The sequence below is a fragment of the Aethalodelphis obliquidens genome, unplaced genomic scaffold, assembly GCF_003676395.1.
Source record: "Aethalodelphis obliquidens isolate GAN/ISIS:26980383/991018 unplaced genomic scaffold, ASM367639v1 scaffold2, whole genome shotgun sequence".
In the NCBI taxonomy this organism is placed as follows: domain Eukaryota; kingdom Metazoa; phylum Chordata; class Mammalia; order Artiodactyla; family Delphinidae; genus Aethalodelphis; species Aethalodelphis obliquidens.
Window position 1 is genome coordinate 94,081,358 of NW_020837946.1, and position 23,075 is coordinate 94,104,432.

General features: G+C 44.5%; 1 protein-coding gene across 2 annotated transcripts in view; it reads left to right on the forward strand.

Moving 5' to 3' along the window:
* TMEM163 (transmembrane protein 163) overlaps nt 1-23,075 on the forward strand; it is a 257,520-nt gene that overhangs the window by 42,654 nt on the left and 191,791 nt on the right. The gene's annotated exons all lie outside the window — the stretch shown is intronic.

Genomic DNA, 23,075 nt, shown 5'->3' on the forward strand with positions numbered 1-23,075 from the left:
TGTGTGGTTAGAGGTTTTTTTGGAGGTCCATTGAATAACATCCATTTTTTCTGCCCAAGTTCAGAGCCGGCTGAAAGAAGGATAGAGAGAAGCGAAACAGATGGAGGGCAGAGTATCACCCGTCTTGCTGATAAACTCAGATTGGAGAACAGGGCTTGCAGTGCAGCCACAGTGGCCCCTTTACATCTGGTGCCTAAAAAGACACACTTAGCGAACTTGTGCCTCGTCCAGGGCGGCAGGGGCTGCCCTGCTCAGCGGGTGGGTCCCAGAGTGGACTCTGGGGCTGCTCTGCAGAGGCGACAGCAGGGGGTGTAGGGGGGCTTCACCCCGCCCGTCCTTGACATTCACCAGGCATTTCAGCCGCTCCCCTGCTCTCTCCAAAGTCTCACCCTGGGTCCTCACTGCCCTTTGCACAGACTGGCACCCTAATGTGTCCCTCTTGGTTGTCAGGGTGTCCGCCCCACCTCCATCACACTGCGAGCACCTCGGCAGCAGGCGCCTGTTCTCTTCTGCGGGGTGTCAGCAGCACCTGCGACACTACCTGCCTGGAGCCAGTAGCTGGGCAGTCAGGGTTTGTTGAGAACATTGATAAGTAAGTTGTCTCTGAGAGTCGTTATTCAGGGCTCCATCTTTATTTCCCCCACCTCTCTTTGTTCCAGCCCTGGGGCAGGTCTCTGAAAGCCCAGGTCTCTCTTGGGTGGCGTCAGGCCTTTTAGGAAGGGGTAGCTTGGAGGGGATGTTATAGCAATTATTATTTGGGGATGTGAACTGGATGAACCGTGTGTCTAGAGCAGCACTGTCTAATAGAAACAAAATAGGATTTGAGCCACAAATACGAGCCACATATGCAATTAAAAATTTCCCAGGAGAATGTAAATTGGTGCAGCCACTATGAAAAAACAGTATGGAGGTTCGTCAGAAAACTAAAAATGGAGTTGCCATATGATCCAGCAACCCCACTCCTGGCATATATCCGGAGAAAACTATAATTCAAAAAGATATATGCACCCATATGTTCATTGTAGCACTATTCAGAATAGCCAAGACATGGAAACAACCCAAATATCTATCGACAGATGAGTGGATAAAGAAGATATGGTACATATGTACAATGGAATATTACTCAGCCATAAAAAGAATGAAATAATGACGTTTGCAGCAACATGGATGCAACTAGAAATTATCATACTAAATGAAGTAAGTCAGACAGAGAAACACAAATACCATATATCACTTATCTGTGGCATCTAAAATATGACACAAATGAACTTATCTACGAAACAGAAACAGACTCACAGACATAGAGAACAGACTTGTGGTTGCCAAGGGGGAGAGGGGATGGATTGGGAGTTTGGGATTAGCAGATGCAAACTGTTATATTTATATAGAATAGCTGAACAACACGGTCCTACTGTATAGCACGGGAAACTGTATTCAGTATCCTGTGGTAAACCATAATGGAAAAGAATATGAAAAAGAATGTGTTAATATATATATGTATAATGGAATCACTTTGCCATACAGCAGAAATGAACACAATATTGTAAATCAACTCTACTTCAAGAAAATAAATTAAAAAAAAATTTCCAGGGCTACATTAAAGAAAGGAAAAACAAACAGGTAAAACTGACTTCATTGATACTGTTATTTGCCCCAGTAGATCCAAAATTTATACCAGCACTTGGTAATAAAAAGATAAGCATAATTAATGAGATGTTTTTCACTTTTTTCGCACTGAATCTTTGTATATATGATTTTTTAAACAAAATTATTTATTTATTTTTGGCTGTGTTGGGTCTTCGTTACTGCGTGCAGGCTTTTCTCTAGTTGCAGCGAGTGGGGGCTACTCTTTGTCGTGGTGCGCGGGCTTCTCATTGCGGTGGCTTCTCGTTGCGGAGCATGGGCTCTAGGCACGTGGGCTTCAGTAGTTGTGGCACGTGGGCTCAGTAGTTGTGGCTCGCAGGCTCTAGAGCACAGGCTCAGTAGTTGTGGTACACAGGCTTAGTTGCTCTGCAGTGTGTGGGATCTTCCCGGACCAGGGCTCAAACCTGTGTCCCCTGCATTGGCAGGTGGATTCTTTTTTTTACTCAAACAGAAAGTCACAAAAATTATAATCATCCTCATCAGTTCACTCAGTCCCATGTAATTAATTTTTTTTTCCATCTTGATCTTTTGTTAGCACTTTTATGAATCCAAAAAAGTTTTCCATTAGAGTTCTGAAAATGCTTATTCATTCAGTTCAGCAGTATAGTCAGTTCCAGAAACCTGTACTTGTCAGAGTCTTTTCCATGAATTCCTTGAAGATGAAACCCTTTTATAGGAACTACAAAAGGGTAGTTTGCAAAAGCATCAGTGTACACCCAGAACTGTCTCTAAATGACAAAAGACTTAAAAATGACCACAGTTAAAGATTTGATGCAAGTTCATAGCAATGCAATTGACAAGGAAATTTAATTATTTCTGAGATATACATTTTAAAGTAATAACTAGAATTAAGACTTATAACATTATATGAACATATAAGATTTTTAGAAATTTCATGTAATATCTGAAACATTTATATTAACATATTTCCATACAAATAACCCAAGGAAAGTTTAGTATTAGTTGTGTTTTTGTTTGTTTTTTTATAGTGCAGGTTCTTATTAGTCATCACTTTTATACACATCAGTGTATACATGTCAATCCCAATCACCCAGTTCATCACACCAGCGTCCCCACCCCACCATGGTTTTCCCCGCTTGGTGTCCATACGTTTATTCTCTACATCTGTGTCTCAACTTCTGCCCTGTAAACTAGTTCATCTGTACCATTTTTCTAGGTTCCACATACATGCGTTAATATATGATATTTGTTTTTCTCTTTCTGACTTACTTCACTCTGTATGACAGTCTGTAGGTCCATCCACGTTTCAGCAATGACTCAATTTAGTTCCTTTTTATGGCCGAGTAATATTCCATTGTATATATGTACCACATCTTCTTTATCCATTCGTCTGTCGATGGGCATTTAGGTTGCTTGCATAACCTGGCTATTGTAAATAGTGCTGCAATAAACGTTAGGGTGCATGTGTCTTTTTTTTCTTTTTTCTTTTTTTTTTTTTTGCAGTACGCAGGCCTCTCACTGTTGTGGCCTTTCCCGTTGTGGAGCACAGGCTCCGGACGTGCAGGCTCAGCGGCCATGGCTCACGGACCCAGCCGCTCCGCGGCATGTGGGATCTTCCCAGACCGGGGCACGAACCCATGTACCCTGCATCGGCAGGCGGACTCTCAAGCACTGTGCCACCAGGGAAGCCCCATGTATCTTTTTGAATTATGGTTTTCTCTGGGTATATGCCCAGTAGTGGGATTGCTGGATCATATGGTAATTCTATTTTTAGTTTTTTAAGAAACCTCCATACTGTTCTCCATAGTGGCTGTAACAATTTACATTCCCACAAACAGTGCACTAGGGTTCCCTTTTCTCCACACCCTCTCCAGCATTTTTTGTTTGTAGATTTTCTGATGATGCCCATTTTAGTTGGTGTGAGGTGTTACCTCATTGTAGTTTTGATTTGCATTTCTCTAATAATTAGTGATGTTGAACAGCTTTTCATGTGCTCCTTGGCCATCTGTATGTCTTCTTTGGAGAAATGTCTATTTAGGTCTTCTGCCCATTTTTGGATTGGGTTGTATGTTTCTTTAATATTGAGCTGCATGAGCTGTTCATATATTTTGGAGATTAATCCTTTGTTGATTCGTTTGCAAATATTTTCTCCCATTCTGAGGGTTGTCTTTTCATCTTGTTTATGGTTTCCTTTGCTATGCAAAAGTTTTGAAGTTTCATTAGGTCCGATTTGTTTATTTTTGTTTTTATTTCCATTACTGTAGGAGGTGGATCAAAAAAGGTCTTACTGTGATTTATGTCAAAGAGTGTTCTTCCTATGTTTTCCTCTAAGAGTTTTATAGTGTCCAGTCTTCATTTAGGTCTCTAATCCTTTTTGAGTTTATTTTTGTGTGTGGTGTTAGGGAGTGTTCTAATTTCATTCTTTTACATGTAGCTGTCCAGTTTTCCCAGCACCACTTATTGAAGAGACTGTCTTTTCTCCATTGTATATCCTTGCCTTATTTGTCATAGATTAGTTGACCGTAGGTGCGCAGGTTTATATCTGGGCTTTCTATCTTGTTCCATTGATCTATTTCTCTTTGTGTGCCAGTATGATATTGTCTTGATTACTGTAGCTTTGTAGTATAGTCTGAAGTCAGGGAGTCTGATTCCTCCAGCTCCGTTTCTTTCCTTCAAGACTGCTTTGGCTATTCGGGGTCTTGTGTCTCCTAAGATGATTTGTTCTAGTTCCATAAATAATGCCATTGGTAATTTGATAGGGCTTACATTGAATCTGTAGATTGCTTACAGTAGTATAGTAATTTTCAAAGTATTGATTCTTCCAATTCAAGAACATGGTATATCTCTCCATCTGTTGGTATCATCTTTAATTTCTTTCATCAGTGTCTTATAGTTTTCTGCATACAGGTCTTTTGTGTCCCTAGGTAGGTTATTCCTAGGTATTTTATTCTTTTTGTTGCAATGGTAAATGGAAGTGTTTCCATAATTTCTCTTCCAGATTTTTCATCATTAGTGTATAGGAATGCAAGTGATTTCTGTGCATTAATTTTGTATCCTGCAACTTTACCAAATTCATTGATTACCTTTAGTTTTCTGGTGGCATCTTTAGGATTCTCTGTATAGTATCATGTCATCTGCAAACAGTGACAGTTTTACTTCTTCATTTCTAATTTGTATTCCTTTTATTTCTTTTTCTTCTCTGATTGCCGTGGCTAGGACTTCCAAAAGTATGTTGAATAATAGTGGTGAGACTGGACATCCTTGTCTTTTTCCTGATTTTAGAGGGAATGCTTTCAGTTTTTCACCATGGAGAATGATGTTTGTGGTGGGTTTGTTGTATATGGCCTTTATTATGTTGAGGTAAGTTCCCTCTATGCCCACTTTCTGGAGAGTTTTTATCATAAATGGGTGTTGAATTTCGTCCAAAGCTTTTTCTGCATCTATTAAGATGATCATATGGTTTTTACTCTTCAAGTGGTTAATATGGTGTATCACATTGATTGATTTGTGTATATTGAAGAATCCTTGCATCCCAGGGATAAATCCCACTTGATTATGGTGTATGATCCTTTTAATGTGTTGTTGTATTCTGTTTGCTAGTATTTTGTTGAAGATTTTTGCATCTGTATTCATCAGTGATATTGGTCTGTAGTTTTCTTTTTTTGTAGTATCTTTGTCTGGTTTTGGTATCAGGGTGATGGTGGCCTCATAGAATGAGTTTGGGAGTCTTTCTTTGCAATTTTTTGGAAGAGTTTGAGAAGGATGGGTGTTAGCTCTTCTCTAAATGTTTGATAGAATTCACCTGTGAAGGCATCTGGTCCTGGACTTTTGTTTGTTGGAAGATTTTTTTTTTTTTTTTGCGGTACGCAGGCCTCTCACCGTTGTGGCCTCTCCTGTTGCGGAGCACAGGCTCCGACGCGCAGGCTCAGCGGCCATGGCTCACGGGCCCAGCTGCTCTGCTGCATGTGGGATCTTCCCAGACCGGGGCACGAACCCGTGTCCCCTGCATTGGCAGGCGGACTCCCAACCACTGCACCACCAGGGTAACCCTGTTGGAAGATTTTTAATCACAGTTTCAATTTCATTACTTGTGATTGGTCTGTTCATATTTTCTTTTTCTTCCTGGTGGCAGGTGGATTCTTAACCACTGCGCCACCAGGTAAGCCCCACACTGAATCTTTGAAATCCAATGTGTGTTTTGTACTTACAGTGTCTTTCTATTTGGACGAGCCACCTCTCATGTACTCAGTAGTTACACGTGGCTCATGGCTCCCATCATGGACAGTATCGGTCTCAGGAGTGTGTGTGTCTGTGCCCTGGGAGATAGACACTTCATTGTTCAGTATTAGGAGGTATCTGAATAGGGTTAACACTTTGATGAAAACTGAAAGTCGGTTTTTCCATTGTTGCCAAACATTGATTGCTTCCTTGGAAACAAGTGGAGAGACCGTCTATGACTGCTACCAGTGGAGAAACAGTTATAGCTGAGGGATTTGGGTGATGGGAGAACTAAAATTATTTCCTCCTCAAACTCCAAGTGATAAATGCTATAATTATTTTTACCTATTTAAGCATATTTTGAGGACTAATACATTCACATAGACTGGGAGTATATAGGAATTTATATAAAGAGGAAATTGATAGGGACCAGAGATTTAAAAATTTCTCCTTTTGTCATTGGTTGATTGCTGTTTTTCGTGGTGTGCTCCGTGTATCTACTGTGGTGACATTCCTTTCGTGTTATTTTCCGGCCACTCAATCCCTCTCTTGTGTTTGGAGACTCAGCATTTGTGTCTTGTTGGGACAAGAAGGGCTCTGGAAGAAACTTGCTTTCCCAAGGCTGAGGCACGTAACCCAAGCTAAACCAATGAGAAGTTCCTGCATGGGGTTGTGAGTCTGGTGGCACTGCCCTTTAAGATTCCCTCCCGCGTTGGAGATGACAGCCCTTCCAGGGCAAATGCCTTCTCTGCTTGCTAGTCAGAGTTGGTTTGTGGTGTTGGCAACTAAGGATTAAGCTCCTTGAGTTTGGGAACTGTTTCCATACTTCTCTGTACCATCCCATGGAACTTGGCTCAGAGTTTGGTAGTCATTATTTGGTTGATAAACTAGTTCTGCTTCTTACCAAGGATCCATTGGTAAAATAACACGGGGTATATAAATGTTGATCATGGCATGTGTAATTTATAACGAATTTGACCCTCCACTTGGAATAGCTTTCCCTGTCAGCTGGATCACGGATTTCACAGTTGAACATCATTTAAGATCGAGTATTGCCACCTCTCCTGTATGCACTTTGTCACACTGCATGACATTTAGAGAGGTCTCTGGTCTGCAGTTGAAACTGTATCCAAAGAATGAATACACAGTGGTTGTGGGTTTTTTCCCTGTCTTATTTTACTTATTTATTTGGTCGTTCCACGCGGCTTGCAGGATCTTAGTTACCTGACCAGGGATTGAATCCAGGCCCTCAGCAGTGAAAGCACGGAATCCTAACCTCTGGACCGCCAGGGAATTCCCAGTGGTTGTGTTTTGTTGCTAAATTTTTACATATTTTAAGATGAATTTTATTTCTCGAAATGATACATGCTCATGATTTAAGTCAAATAGTGTTGAAGTCAGTAACAAAAAACTGTTCCCTTTGGTCCTCTCCCCTCCTTCCTCCTCACATAGCTGCGTCTTTTCCCAGGGGCACCCAGTTCCCAATGATTCTTCTGTGCTTTACCGTAAACCTGTGTTTCCAAAAGTCATCACTTTTTGGTATTTTTTTTTTTTTTTTTTTTTTTTTGTGGTACGCGGGCCTCTCACTGTTGTGGCCTCTCCCGTTGCAGAGGACAGGCTCCGGACGCGCAGGCTCAGCGGCCATGGCTCACGGGCCCAGCCGCTCTGCGGCATGTGGGATCTTCCCCGACCGGGGCACGAACCCGTGTCCCCTGCATCGGCAGGCGGACTCTCAACCACTGCGCCACCAGGGAAGCCCCACTTTTTGGTATTTTTATTAACTTGTTTTAGTCGGCGGAGGTTTTAACTTTCTTCCCTGTTGGGAGATAGTTCTTCCTGGGTCTCTTGTGTTTCTGCTTGTGTTGCAAGCAGATGTACCAACTCCCCTTGTTTTAGATTCTCTTTTCACAGGTATTTGTATAGTGAGTAGCCTTGCAAGCTAGAGATAGTATCTCCTCCAGAGCAGAGGGCAGCTTTGCTTACAGCCTGGGAAGGAGAGAGGGTGTTTTCTTCCAGAGTGAAGAGCAGGCCTACCTACTGCCCATGAGGAAAGGTTTAGCTTCTCGAAGCTTGGGGTTCCTCTCCTGCAACACAACCCGTGGTGTGTGCAGGTATGACCAGGGCCTCTGTGAGTGGCCAGGGGGATGGAGGCTTTGAGAATCAAAGCAAAAATGACACCCTGGCTACGGCTATTGCTGTGAGTAATAAACTGTCCTTTTTCTCTGACCCAAAGTCTCATGCCTTCTGCCAGCAACCATGGCAGGCTAACTTGTTAGTTTGTAAGTCAGGTTAAATCTCTGACCCTTCACAACTTTTCACTTTCATCTGCCCTGTTTTCTCAGAATTAAAAATTTTGGTTAAATATGTATTAAGTATATTGGTAATTTTGACTACATAAAAATTGTACACTGATGAGCTGAGTAGCATGCTAGGATTATATCTCCTTTTCTCTACAACTTCTGTTGCTCCTAAAGCCACTAATTGCCTTTGAAAAATATTTGGTTGATGAGTTTTCTTTAATCTCTGGTCAAGTCTTCCCTTGCTTTTTTTTTTTTTTTAAAAAAAAGGGAGGGATTTATTTTTATTTTATTTTTCTGGTTTTATTTATTTATTTTTGCCTGCGTTGGGTCTTTGTTGCTGTGCGCGGGCTTTAGTTGCGGCGAGCAGGGGCTACTCTTCATTGTGGTGTGTGGGCTTCTCATTGCGGCGGCTTCTCTTGTTGCGAACACAGGCTCTAGGCGCACAGGCTTCAGTAGTTGTGGCGTGCGGGGTCTAGAGCACAGGCTCAGTAGTTGTGGCACATGGGCTTAGTTGCTCTGCGGCATGTGGGATCTTCCCGGACCACGGCTCGAACCTGTGTCCCCTGCAGTGGCAGGCGGATTCTCAACCACTGTGCCACCAGGGAAGTCCTTCCCTTGTGTTCTTTTTCTTTTTATTTAATAAATTTATTTATTATTCATTTATTTATTTTTGACTGCGTTGGGTGTTTGTTGCTGTGCGTGGGCTTTCTTTAGTTGCGGCGAGTGGGGGCTACTTTTCGTTGCAGTGCATGGGCTTCTCATTGTCTTGGCTTCTCTTGTTGCTGAGCACAGACTGTAGGGACTCAGGCTTCAGTAGTTGTGGCACACCGGCTCAGTAGTTGTGGCTCGTGGGCTCTAGAGCTCAGGCTCAGTAGCTGTGGCACACGGCCTTAGTTGCTCTGCGGCATGTGGGATCTTCCTGGACCAGGGCTCGAACCCATGTCCCTTGCATTGGCAGGCGGGTTCCCAACCAGTGTGCCACCAGGGAAGTCCCTTTCCTTGCTTTCTAACAACTCTATAATATGTGAAAAACAGCTCAGAGATAGACTGTCAGATAATCTACCAGTTCTTCCTTTTAACTGGAGACCTACGTCTTGGAGTAGCCATTGTCCTTTTCTAATGTGTACCAGTTGCTTTTGGGGCTGTACAGGTGCTTTCGCTGAGCCTGGTGGCAGGCTTCCAAAGCCCCATTCACAACCTTTGCTCCGTTCCTCCACCTGCTTTAGAGGCTGAGTACGTTATGCTTTCTCTTCCCCAGATTCTGCAGTCTGGGGTGTCTATGTAAAACTTGTGGCAAGTGATATATGAGCAGAGGTTTATCAGGCTGGTGCTGGGTTTAGGGAGAGTTTTTACTTTCCTGATAAAAAGGCCAAGAAGGACCCAGATGGTATTCCTTTCCTCCTGGCTTGATTGTGGGCACGATACCAGGACCCGTGGCAGCCATTTTTCTGAACAGGACAGATGGGTATACAGGGTGGTAGGGTCCTTGGCTCAAGCCATACCTAACGTTAGTTTTGCTCTAGATTTTCTTTTTGTAACATTAGTCAGTACCTCTCCTTTTTGCTTAGGCCAGTGTGGTTTGGATTTTCCATCTCTTGTAGTGAAAAAGTCCAAATGATTGCAAAACCTGTCTGCTCTCCCTGAATAGGTAATGGAAAAGATGATCATGTTCAAGAATGTATAAGGTGGTAGTTTCAGATAGTGGGTTTAATGATTTTGTGATTGATTTGTAGACAAATCAGAGTCCTTTCCTTGTTTTGGCTGTATTTCATTCTGCCATGTTCCTTTTACAATAGCTTTATAGTGATTGCATGAAATGCTGATGGACAGAGGTTGAAAGTGGGGCCTGTGGTTGGGAGGTGGGGTGGGCTCCAGATCCAATTAAGCTACTGCTGGACCTTACAGGGACTTTTCTGGAAAACTCCTGATTTTATAACTCATATAGGTGTAACATGATGCCAAATTATACTTCATTACTCATAAATAATTCATTTCTATAATTCGATATTCCTAACATTCTGAATTGCTAATTTTAGCAAAGAGCAAAATTGTTCCCCCAAAATTGCTCCTGATAAAAAGTTCTAGTTACTGATTAGGTTGTTGATTTGTTGTTTTCTACCTACTGTGAAAGAAAAAAATGTTGCCTGCCGTATCAGTGAACAAAGGATGTTACAGCCATCAAGCCCGTCACATTACAGCTGCCCTGAGGGTGAGCCCTGAGGGAACTCTGTATGGAGACAGGATGCCCATCATCTAGCGGTCAGTCGCTGTAGCCATCACCAGTGGTGCACCCTGAGGAGACTCAGGATGAGAAGCACAGGATACTGTTCCCCAAGAGATGAGGTGCACGTCAAAGGAGTGATTTCAGTGACCCCAGACTCTTGCATCTTCCCATACATAGTAAGGTGCTAACTTCCTTAACTTGAGATGTCTGGTTTTCTTTAATTAACAGTAATCTTCTGATGTTCTGACTATGTGGTCTTTGTTAAAAAACTCCTGTATATCCTGGCTCCCCCCTTGCATCTTCAGAGCAGTCCCTCAGTTATCTGAGATGCCATGTCCTGGACTGAAGTCCTCAGTTTTGTCCACCGAATAAAACATAACTCAACTTTTAGGTTGTGCATTTTTTTTTCAGTTGACACTACCCAGAGGTCTTCCTGGACTAGAAATTTATATGTTATTCAGGATGTTTCGATGATTTGTGTAGAGGAAGAGAGCCCTCAGTGGTGGGTTTATAGTGGAAGTCTAGGGCAATTAGATGGGAATTTTGGAAACAGTTATTTTTGAGGGTCAGACTTCTCTAACACGTGATGAGTGGCTTCAGGAACCGACTCAGCCAGGATCTTTAAACATAACACTGTGTTTGACTTTTGAGTGGGCACACATTCAGCCAATTATTTTGTCAACTCAGAACTCAAGGGAAGGTCTGAAGAAGCAACTCCTGTTTTATTTTAGTTATGACATCAGTGAGGTAAGGACACAAAGATTGAGAGTTAGATTGGAGAGACTGGACATTGTTGGAGTGCCATGTTTTTGTTTGTTTTTTTAGTTGAAGTATAGTTGATTGACAATGTTGTGTTAGTTTCATGTGTACTGGAGTGTACATGTTTTATGTGGACCTTGATCTTGGGAGCTAATTCATTCTGCTCTTGTGTTGTGTCTCTGTGTCTCCAGAACGCTGGAGTTGTAGGACATCATTTTGTTCTCGTGCCATTTGTTTGGTACCTTTGGAGTCCAGCTTCACCAGCCGGTGGCTTGGCCCCGAGGGCTTCCCTCAGAAGGGCTTCCCATTGCCCCTCGCCATGAGAGAATTTTCCACTGCTTCAAGGCCCTGCCTGAGCCTTCGCTCATGTTCATGATCAGAATTAATGACCATACTTCCGCCCACTCATGCTTCTACAGCGCTGCTGCGTATGGTTTTACTTGGTGCTCGTTTCATTTTGTCCTGTAGTTGGGTGTGTCTCTAACCCTCACTAGAGGAGCCCCTAGAAGGCGAGGCTTGTAATTGACAGGTCCTTTCAGTTACTAGTAAATGGAAGATGCTCAGTTCCATGTTTGTTAAGAGAATAAATGGATAGAGTGTGTGTATAACAAGGCAAAGACCAAGAGCCGCTTGTTCTTTCTGTGACCTGGGACTACGTGTTGAACTTTTTTTCTATGTCTTGCTTTCCCCACCTGTACAGCAAAACAATAGTACTTACCTCAGGGTTGTGGTGAGTATTGGCCACCGCTTAGGACGTTAGAGCGCACATACGTGGCAATGATTTCATCAGACGTTGCTAGTAAATTGCCCCTTTTACTGCTTTAAATTTACCATGAGTTAAACCGTACTCTTCAGAGACCACTCGAAACCAAGGGCATGGTGTACAAAAAGGGTTCCTCCTGTGTTCCCAGTGGTGAGGACCTTAGTGTTGATACGTCAAGTTTAGGGAATTGCTGATCAAGTCCCTTTAGTGCCCTCGTGTCCTTTCACCTGTTGCTGGCCATATTTGTTTCCATAGCATAGTCTGATAAACTGTATCGCCCACCCCCTGCCCCCGTGTCTACCAAACGGTAAAAGCCAGCGGCTGTGCTGGGGACACAGGACTGAGTTAGTAAGACCTGCGCCTGCCATTCAGCATGTCCGGAAAGGAGCAGGACTTATTACACACTTGATCAGTTGAGTTGCAGAACCTTTATAAGCAGACATTTAGGTTCTAGTGTCAAGTGATTGAGACTTTGTAATTCCCCCTGATGTTTACTCTATCAGAAAAGATGTTCTCGTTGTTTAGAGCTTAACAGATGAGCTTGGTTTGGAATCAGAGTTGAGTGTAGTGGAAAGAGTATGGAATGGGGAGTCAGGAGGCTTGGGCTCCCAGCTTTGGGACTCCGGAAGTCATCGCCGTTCCTGGAGCCCTGGATTCCGTACTCTTTTGTAAGATCTGAGAGTGAAGAACTCTCTCGAGGCTCCTCCAGCTCCAACAGTCTGTGGTTCTGAGGACCTGGGCCCACTTGCCCACTGATTTTATTCCCACATGCCTCTCCTAAAGGGATGGACACCATTCCCCGTGATTTACTGTGGGTGATGCTGAGTCATGACATGGTCAGCTGACTGCGACATGGCTTTACCCGCCAAAATGATCTGAGTGTGATCTGGGCCTTCACAAAGAGGAAGAGAAGTTTTCAGCTCTATGAAGTGACAGAGGAAAACAAATACAAACAAGAAAGTCGCCCTCCTCCAGCCTTTCTCAGCGTAGGCTCTGCAAGAGGATTGAGCCTTCCTGCCCGAAGAAGAGTGCAGTGAATTAACATGCGATGAATTCATATGCCTGTCTCATGCGTCTAGAATAGTAGTAGCCATGCACCATGAATGAGAAAACTCACGCCCACCATTTTCTGGGGTCTGTGGTTCAGAGGAGGAATCCTGGTTGAAAAGGATTGCATGGCCAAGGGGCATCCTTTGGATTAATCGCATCCAGAGTCTTCTGTATTCGTTTTCTCAGACATCTCTGAAATAAGTATTTGATCCAGTAAGGTGGTTTTTCATATGTAACATGTGTCTGCCCACCCCAACTGCTAGCTTTTTAATTATTAGTTTTAAAAGTTCCCTTTATATCTGGGTTCCTAATTTATATTTATGAAAATACGCCTACCATGAGGGTGCTTTGGGGCATATGAAAACTGTACTGGCCACATATGGACATGAGGCTGTTTTGTTCCTAGAGGAAAAAGGTGCTTGTTGGTGACCTGTCCATCTGTCCGTTCCACAGACCCCTGATTGAGGTCTCTGTGCTGCACACCAGGTTCATCCCGTGGAAGGCAGGCAGGAGGACTCGTAAAGTGAGGGTACGCTGTGTGCCGTGGGGATGCTCTGCTTAGGGAAAGCATGATGCCTGGGTCCAGTCATGGAGGCTGGATAGTGGGGTTTCCAGATGGGCTCTTCTGGTCCTCCTTGGTTAGGAGAGTGTGTGTGTGTGTGTGTGTGTGTGTGTGTGGAGTGGGGAGGCAGAGTTCTTCAAAACCCTAGTGCCTTTGGGGAATTGCGGGAGGTTAGATCGCTTTGGCAAGAGCACAGGGATGGGCTGTGTGGTAGGAGCTACAAGAAGCTAAGCTGAGGAAGGTGGGGGGCCGGGGATGCAGGGCAGGGGATGCAGGGCTGGCTTTCCTGGCAGGGAGCTGAGGCTCCATCTAGTACTGAGCGGGGTCACCGAAGGAGGTCAGCTAAGACGGTGGCACGAGCCGATGTGCACGTCAGAGACGGCCACGTGGCCTGGGTGCGGGTGGAGGAGGGCGCCCTTCTCGCTGGCTGTGGTGGACACGTGGGCGAGAGGGGAGGGGCTTCAGTGTGCACGTACGATGTGCTGGATGGACAGAAGAGGATGACTTAGGAACTTAGGGTAGCTGTCCAGGTGCCCTTAAACCACCCGAGGATCTCAGGCAGTTGATCTAAGTGGTTTTAAAGTTTAAACCTTTACAATTCAGTCTCCATCTCGCATTATCCAAAGCACTCTGTTTCACTGATTCTTATTCAGTTCTCTTTTTTTATTAAATAGTTCACAGCGGTTGTCGCAGTAATCACTAGAAAGCTAATCTTAATTGAGCACTTACTGTATGCCAGGCTGTCTTCCAAGCCCCTCTCATGTTGTGTGATCCTCGCAACAACTCTATGTAGAAAATCCTCGCAACAACTCTGTAGAAACAGAAGCGTGGAGAGGTTAATAGTGCACTCAAGGTCCTACCACCCACATGTGACGGAGCTGGGTTCCAAACCGGGACCTCCAGCTCCAGGGCGATGGTCATCCTTTCTCTACGTGCCTTGATGATAAGCCCTGCCTGCCTGAAACCTCTGATTCTCTGAGCAGGGACGGGAGGCCATCCCTCCGTTTGTGAAATGGACAATGGGCAGCGGGTAGCTAACTCTCCAGCATACAGATTGCTGTCAGAAGGACTGATGGGAAGCTCGTGCTGTAATTCAGTCCTTAATAAGCCTTTGGGAATACAATACCAGTGGAGAAGTACAAGTTTTGGTGATTTAGTTAACGAAAAAGTGAAAAATTTGTGGGAGGTGGACGTATGGTTAAATGTGACCAGTGACTGGGCTTCCCTGGTGGTGCAGTGGTTAATAATCCGCCTGCCAATGCAGGGAACATGGGTTTGAGCCCTGGTCCGGGAAGATCCAACATGGCGTGGAGCAACTAAGCCTGTGCGCCACAACTACTGAGCCTGCGCTCTAGATCCCACGAGCCACAACTACTGAGCCCAAGTGCTGCAACCACTGAAGCTGGCGCGCCTAGAGCCCATGCTGTACAACAAGAGAAGCCACCGCAATGAGACAGAGTCAGGGACATCCCTGGTGGTGCAGTGGTTAAGAAACCACCTGCCAATGCAGGGGACGCGGGTTTGAGCCCTGGTCCGGGAGGATCCCACGTGCTGTGGAGCAACTAAGCCTGTGCGCCACAACTACTGAGCCTGTGCCCTAGAGCCTGCGAGCCACAACTACTGAGCCCACGTGCCACAACTACTGAAGCTCGCGCGCCTATAGCCCGTGCTCCGCAAGTGCAAAAAGAGAAGCCACCGCAATGAGAAGCCCGCACACTTCAACGAAGAGTAGCCCCCGCTCGCCGCAACAAGTGAAAGCCCGCTTGCAGCAGCGAAGACCCAACGCAGCCGAAAATAAAAATAAATAAGTAAATGAAAAAAAATGTGACCAGCGACTTTAAAGGCTAGTTTTTATAAGTTTCTTCTTTGTGCGTTAAATCTGCTCTTTGATTTAGTCTTTTAATTTAATCCTTTTATCTCTCCCTTGAGGATAAATATCCATTTAAATGAAAATTCCATGAAAACAGTAATGAATCATTTAGAAAATGATTAAAAATTCTTTTAAGGCCTCATTACCATGTTTTTTTTTTTTCTGCTCCAGAACCTCACATAGAAAAACTTATTTTCCCATGCAACCGTCTACGTGGTTAAGAGCCTTCTAAACCGGCAACCTCCTTCGCCAGCCATTGTGCCACGTGGCACAGAGTCACAGAACCTGGGATATTTCTGTGCCTATTTTGTGGCTTCGTGGGTTCCTTTGTATTTTAGGAGGAGTTGGTGTTTAAGGAGTAAGTTAGGTTCGAGCAGGCATAGGGTGCAGTCGTTAGGGGAGCGGGACGCTGAGCAGATGGGTGAGGACCACGTGGGTGAGTCCCTCCTCGTGGCATCACTCAGTTGTGGGGTGGCGGTAGGGGCTGGGGACCAGCGTCTGGGGTTAGGAAGGTCACTTCTAGACGGGGCACCCCTCACTAGCTCTGTAACCTTGTGTAAGTTATTGCGTCTCTCTGAGCCTCTTTGCCCATCTGTACAATAGGGATAGTGATCCTCACGGTTGGCCCTTTCCAAGACAGGCGTACGAATCAAAATGCCTTAGAGGGCTTCCCTGGTGGCGCAGTTGTTGAGGGTCCACCTGCCGATGCAGGGGACGCGGGTTCGTGCCCCGGTCTGGGAAGATCCCACATGCCGCAGAGCGGCTGGGCCCGTGAGCCATGGCCGCTGAGCCTGTGCGTCCGGAGCCTGTGCTCCGCAGTGGAAGGGGCCACGGCAGTGAGAGGACCGCGTACCGAAAAAAAAAAAAAAAGCCCTAGAAAGCCCTGGTAAGTTCTGGAGTCATTTTGCAGCTCCTCACGCACTCTTCCTTCCAACCCGGAGCACTTATTCACCGAATCACTTGGGTGAAATTGTTCTTTCTAAATGTCAGTTTTCACAGGGACCTGGCAGGTATGAAAATGAGTGAAGTGTATGGGGCGGATTGGGGTGATGGCACTCGTGTCACCTACTTGAAGTGTCCTCTTGCCTGAAGTGGAGAAGACCTCTTCGAATGTTATGATGTAGGATCGAAAATGAATGAATTTGTCCTAAGTTGGTGGACCAAACAAATGAGGCTACATGTATAGTCTTATACACATCTGCAACATATGGTACAAACAAGTGAGACGTGCATGTAGAGTCATATACGCATGTGCATTAACCAAAGGGCTGGGGGGTCAGTGGTCCCTACCAGGACGGTCTGCTGGTTGTTAAAACACCACTTGCTAGTCAGAGACGGGCCCGATCTCCCGCCTCAACCCTTGCCTCCACCCCTACCTCCTACTGAGATCCTGTGGACATACCCACTAACAGCAGCTGAAAAGGCTGATGTCTGGCGTGGGCCTCAAGGACCAACCCTAGCCCGGGAACAGACGCTGTCCTTTATGGCTGATGGGGGCCAGAGCTCTGTTAGTTGTTAAATATGATGATTGTCACCTCTGTGTAGAAGTCCTTTGTTTTTCTTTTTCACTTGGTGAGAGACTGACATGTCAGCTGTTGAAGTAACAGTTGTTCTCAAATACAGTGACCTCGTTAAAGCGTGGCTTATCTACTTGTAGTTAGAGGGGAACAAATAGCTTAATAAAAATTCATTTTAAAGCAATTAAAAGCCAGTAACTTGAAAGATTAATGTATTCGGCAGGCATTTATTGATCACCTGGAAAAATAATACCGTATCCCAAACAGCGACCATTGCATTGCCCCAGTGAATGTGCCAGGGCTGGGAATGCTTCGGCGCTTGCAGCCCCGTGTACCTGCCGTGGTTCTGGTTTTACAGGTGTGGGATGGGAAGGAGCTTCCCAGGGTAATGTGGCTTGTGAGTAGCAGAGGCTGGGTGTGAACCCAGTTCTGAAGCTTCCAGAACCGCTGCTGTGACCTCGATGCCCACCCCCACCCCCCACCACTGGGTGACATGAAGGGAAAAGCTGAGAAAGAGAGAGAAGATTCTGGATTTTCCTGCAGGAGGTCATTCTAGTGAGAAAGATCCAGTTGTAAACGTGAGCAGTCCCCACAATGCCATGTTACTTCCAAAAAGAAAAAAACCTCTTCCTCCTTTTCTTTTCTGGAACCATTTGGAACCCATGAAGCCTGAAAAGGGAGCCAAAGAGAGTAACACATTCCTATGCTGACCTCGAGGGCCTGGGAATGAGGCAGGGCACACCTTTGTACCGTTTTGGCCGCAAGCCTCAACTGACACCCGCTAAGCTTCTAGAACAGCGGGATTTCTCCGTGCCCTGGTGTAGCCCATGGACGTGAAACCTCAGAGCTCCCGAGTCTCTGTCCAGCTCTCCTTACTCCTGGTTGTTTGCTAGTGGACCGGGGAAAGGGCAGATGTGTTAAAGATGAATTTCAACGGCCCAGTGCAGTTCTAGAAGATGTGCCTTTTGGAACTGAGACAGCAGAATCACTTCACTTTCCTGAGACCAGAAAGACAAAGCAACTCTGACAAAGAGGGCGCTGCAGGTCCTGTTGGGGCAGCAGGCGAGTTTTCTGGAAGGCAGGGAAGCTTTTCACGGCCAGAGTTTCTCCTGCCTGTTAAACCCTACCAGGAGAATAATGACCTTACTCGTTCTCGCCGACGTGTCCAGCAACGTGGGAAGAATTGCTGTCCGTTTCATTATGAATGGGTGACACGTGGGTATGTTTAAGTTAAAAAGATAAAGATTACTTAGGTATTTGTTAGCAAGTAATATTATAAAGGTAACACACCATCTGGAAGAAAAAATTGGAAAATAGTCTTCTGTTCTCCCATATCCCAGGGACAGCCATTTTAATATTCTTTGTTCACCCCTGCAACTTTCTTAATCTATTTTAAGAATTAGAATGGCCCCCACTTGCCACAACTAGAGAAAGCCCTCGCACAGAAATGAAGACCCAACACAGCCCAAAATAAATAAATAAAAAATTGATGGAAGTGAAATTTAAAACAGGCAAGTCTGTGTATGGACAGCTTGCTAAGTAAATTATATAAAAAAAATCATATAGCTGTGGTCATATTATAAATATAGTTTTGTATTCTGCGGTTTGGGGTGACTTTATTATAAACAGACATTTTGGAGATTGAAACTATTTCCCTCCTATGCCACCCCTGCTCAGAGGTGAGGTTTTTCTTTTGCTTATAAGAGTTTAAACCATGGTATGGTCCAAAAAAAAAAAAAAAAGGGTGCTGAAAGCTGGTGTTTCCTTTGTTTTAAAAGGCTACTGGCACCTTTATTTTCTGTCTTCCGTATGCCTTTTCCTCCATGGATTTTGCAGTAAGCTTTTTGTCTGTAGCACTTCTCTTACAAGGAGTGGGTTTTCGCTGAGGGAAGGGCACGACAAGATCAGTTGCTGAAACTTGGGAGACGCCTTTAAAAATAGCCCCATCACAGGAGTCCAGCAAGCCTCACGCTTCTCTGCTGCAGCCTCCGTCCTGCCGTGCGAGGATCCTGGCACATCTTCAAAGGCATCGTTCCTCTACATGGTCAAGGCTACGATGGGAGGGAGGAAGACAGAAGGGCAGGGTCGCCAGCTTTGATTCTGGAGAGTCACAAGTTACACTAATGGGATGCAGACACGTTCATGGTATTTTACATCTTTCTCCTTGGTGGCTGTGTCTGTAGAAGGAAGATTGCTGACAGAAAACATGGATGTGTCAGACTCTCCTCTAGTTCTTCCTGCCCTATTTATGGTGTCTTATCAGTTGGTTCTACAAGAGAACAGTGAGGGTGGTTAATTTTTCCATGTAGCACTACCTCATGCAGCGCTAGTTCATTATGGTCTGTTCATCTCAAATGTTTTTATGTTTAAAAATATATATACAGGGGCTTTCCTGGTGGCGCAGTGGTTGAGGGTCCGCCTGCCGATGCAGGGGACACGGGTTCGTGCCCCGGTCTGGGAAGATCCCACGTGCCACGGAGCGGCTGGGCCCGTGAGCCATGGCCGCTGAGCCTGCGCGTCCGGAGCCTGTGCTCCGCAACGGGAGATGCCACAACAGTGAGAGGCCCGCGTAACGCAAAAAAAAAAAAAAAAAAATATATATATATATATATATATATATATATACACATATACATATATATATATATACACACACACACGCACACACACAAAATTACATGATTTTCATATATGTGAGATACCCAGAATAGGCAAAGGTACAAAAGCCGAAAAGTAGACTAATGGTTGCCTAAGGCTGGAGTTGTCTGGGGAAAGTGAGAGGTGGCTTCTAGAGGATAAGGAGTTTCTTTTCGGTGTGATGACAGTGTTCTAACATTAAATGTGGTAATGGTTGTGCAACTCCATTAGTTGTGCAACTAACAATGATTGAGTTGTACACTTTAAATCAGTGAATTATATGGTGTGTAAATTGTGTCTCAATAACGCTTTGAAAAAAATATGAATGTATACATGTGCACAGCAGTACTAAACAATGCAGTTAATAAAACACATTGCAAAGACATGTCCCTTAAAGAGAGAACCCAAAAAACCAATTCTTTACCCATAAGAATGAGTGGAGATTTAGGCATCTGGATATGAGCGTTTACTTTTAATTTTCTCTTTTTTTTTTTTTTTGAGAACGAGTGGAGAGCTACTCAATGGAGTCCACTGGCTTGTGAGAGCCAATTGTTAAGTTTTCAGGATTTTTGTAAGTTGGTGACAGCAAGTTGGTAGCTTGAAATCGGCAATGGTGAGTGTATTTGCACCGTGGAAATTGGCAAATGCTGCAAGTCAGGGCTCTTTTTCTTTCCAGGGAGCCGTCACAACACTCACCATCCCTACTCCATTGTACCTTGTATCACAGACAAGTCAGCTTTCCTCCTGGCAATTGAATTACGAGCTGGTTTCAGAGAACTGTATTGGTGGGATGAGGGTGGGGCAGTCAGGAGATCTGATGCCCTGGGTCTCTGCTGCGCTCTCACATTCCTTCTGCCTGAAAGCATCTGATTGACATGTGTCTTTAGCATTTGGGGGCTAAAGACCTGAGGGGTCTTCTCTTTCTGGGGAGCTGTGCTCTGTGGAATGTCTGCTAATAATCAGTGATTGCTTTTGTCTGGCCTTTTTGCTTTTGAAAAAGAAGACAATTTGATTCCCAGATCCCAAGACCAGATTAGTTAATGAGTGCTGTTCTCTCCCTTGGAGGCTGCCCTATTGTGACTCCAGATAAAATTTCCAACTGTGACTTGTGAAGCTGAGGAACAGAATCTACCTTCCTGCTTATTCATCTTCTCTAATTAATTCAGTCTGATTTGGGCTTAGGTATCTAAAAGTCATTTTTTCCAGACAGGAAATATCTGAATTATTCATATCCTCCCAATTATGAACTGTGCATATCGGTCCCCTGAGAAATCAGTGCTACGTATCTTACTGCTGTTCCCCTGTGTTAGTTTGTCAACATCTCTCAGGGAGATTAGTAATTAGACAGCCAGCCTCACTGGCAATTGTGGAAATAATAGAGGGTTTGTGAAAACCTCAGGTGGTATAAGTGGCTAAAGTTGAAACCCAGATGTGATTCTCTTCATACCTGCATGGTTCAGATCTCTTTCATTGGTTCATTATTTTTTTATTATTAAGAAAAGTAGTGGAATAATGTGTTTCATTAAATTATATTAAAATATTTGGTCTGACTCTTTCCTTTGTGTGATGATCAAAATGAAATTTTAACATGAAACTTTGAGAATGAGTGTTTCCCTCAAATGGAAATTTATTCATGTATTTCTTTTTGATAATAGATTTGAAAAAATATGATTAGTACATAGAAAGTAAAAGCTGTTGCTTAATCCTGTCATCAGAGATGTCCCTCAGATAAGGGAGAGATACTTTTGTATTAATTGGGATGATACCTGTGATGTAATACATAAAGTGAAAAAGGAAGGTTAGAGAGTAGTGTGTATGTATAGTACGATCTGATTTATGTACAGAAAAGTGTATCCCGAATATGGAAGAATATATGCCCTGGACAAAAGTGTATGTTTGTATGTACATATAAATGATCAAAAGAGAAATAACAACCTTTTCCTTCCTAATGGATGTGAGGTACTTCATTAACCAGTCCCCTATTGATAGATGCTTAGGAACACAGTTTTAGAATTCTAAACAGTGATGTAATGAGAATATACAACAATATAGTCGTGTATAGTAATTTGTGCTAGTTTCCTATTGCTGCTGTAACAAACAAACAACTACAAACCTAGTGGCTTAAAAACCACACAAAGTTATTATCTTACATTTCTTGAGGTCAGAAGTCTGAAGTCAACCTCAGTGGGCTAAAATCCGTTTGTGGGCGAGGCTGTACTCCTTCTGGTGGCTCTGGGTCTCCCTAGAGCTGTTTTCTTGCCTTTTTCAGTTTCTAGAAGTTTCCTCATTGCTTGGTATGGGGTCTTTATTCATCCAGCAATCACATCGCTTCAACTTCTGCTTCCGTTGTCACATTCTCCCAGTTTCCCTGATAAAGACTCCGGATTATCCAGGTTAATCTCCGCCTCTCAAGATCCTTAATTTAATCACATCTGCACAATCCCTTTCGCCATTAAGGTAACATCTTAACAGCTTCTGCGGGTCAGGACGTGGACATCTTTCGGGGGGCATTATTCTGTCTACCATATGATTTAAGACAAACTGCTAGCTTAGAGTAAACTTTGCTTATTTTGTTTAACCCATTTCCTAGTCGGAGCACTAGGTCCTAGGGATACAGAAAGTAATGGCACAGTTTTTTGCTTTTTCAGGGGGTTATAACATTGAAAGGAGAAGGGGACTCAGAATGTGGGCTTTTGGAGGGTCTGTGGGTCATTGGAGTACAAGGTGAGAGACCGTTGGAAATGAAGGTTCATCAGAGGCAGACCAGCAAGTGCTGGTGTGAGCTTACGACATGGGACTTGACCTCGTGGATCAGGATCCTAGGTTAATGGCAGGACACCAGGGGGTTCCTTGTCCCACCTAACCTTGTATGTGAAATTTTAGGTGGTGTGTGTTTTCCTGCGGTGAGGGTTGATGATATTCATTAGACAGGGACTGAGTTCCTGGATGAAGATGCACCATCCATGAGAAGGAAGGGGTCAGTGCTTGAAAGAAAAGGAACGAGCCAGAATATCCCAGACAGGTTTCGTTTATGCAGGCACCTAACACGGTGTTGGTTTCAAAGTCCTTTAAAATCGAGGACATTCATGTCAAGTAATTGGCTCTTTGTGGAAAGGTTTCTTGTTACAGATGGTCTCACATTCTAGCTGAACTCAGTTAAAAGGTCTTTGGTTTTCTGAAAGGGAAGCTCCCCGCTCCCAGGACATGCCCCTCCCCCTCCTTCCCAGCTTGTGCCTGGGCTCATCAATAAGCCTTTCTTCCCCTTACGCATCATTTGCTGCCGCTGCCCGAAGCTACTGGAGTCTAGCAACTCTAGGCAATTCAGTGAGTGTCACCAGTCCCTTTTTCTGGTTGGTTTTTTAGTAGCAAGTGAGCCTGATTCCTGGTTGTCAGGGGCCTGCTCTGTGTACCTGTCGTCATGGAGGAAGGATGGTTAAGGGCGAGAATGCTTGAGAGGAAGTGGGGAGGCCCACATTTTGCCCAGCTCTGCGGGGGGCCCTGCTCTGGGTCTGCCCTTGGGGAACACAGGAGGGCCCTTCCCTTCTAGCTGTGGGAATTGCCTAACCCCTG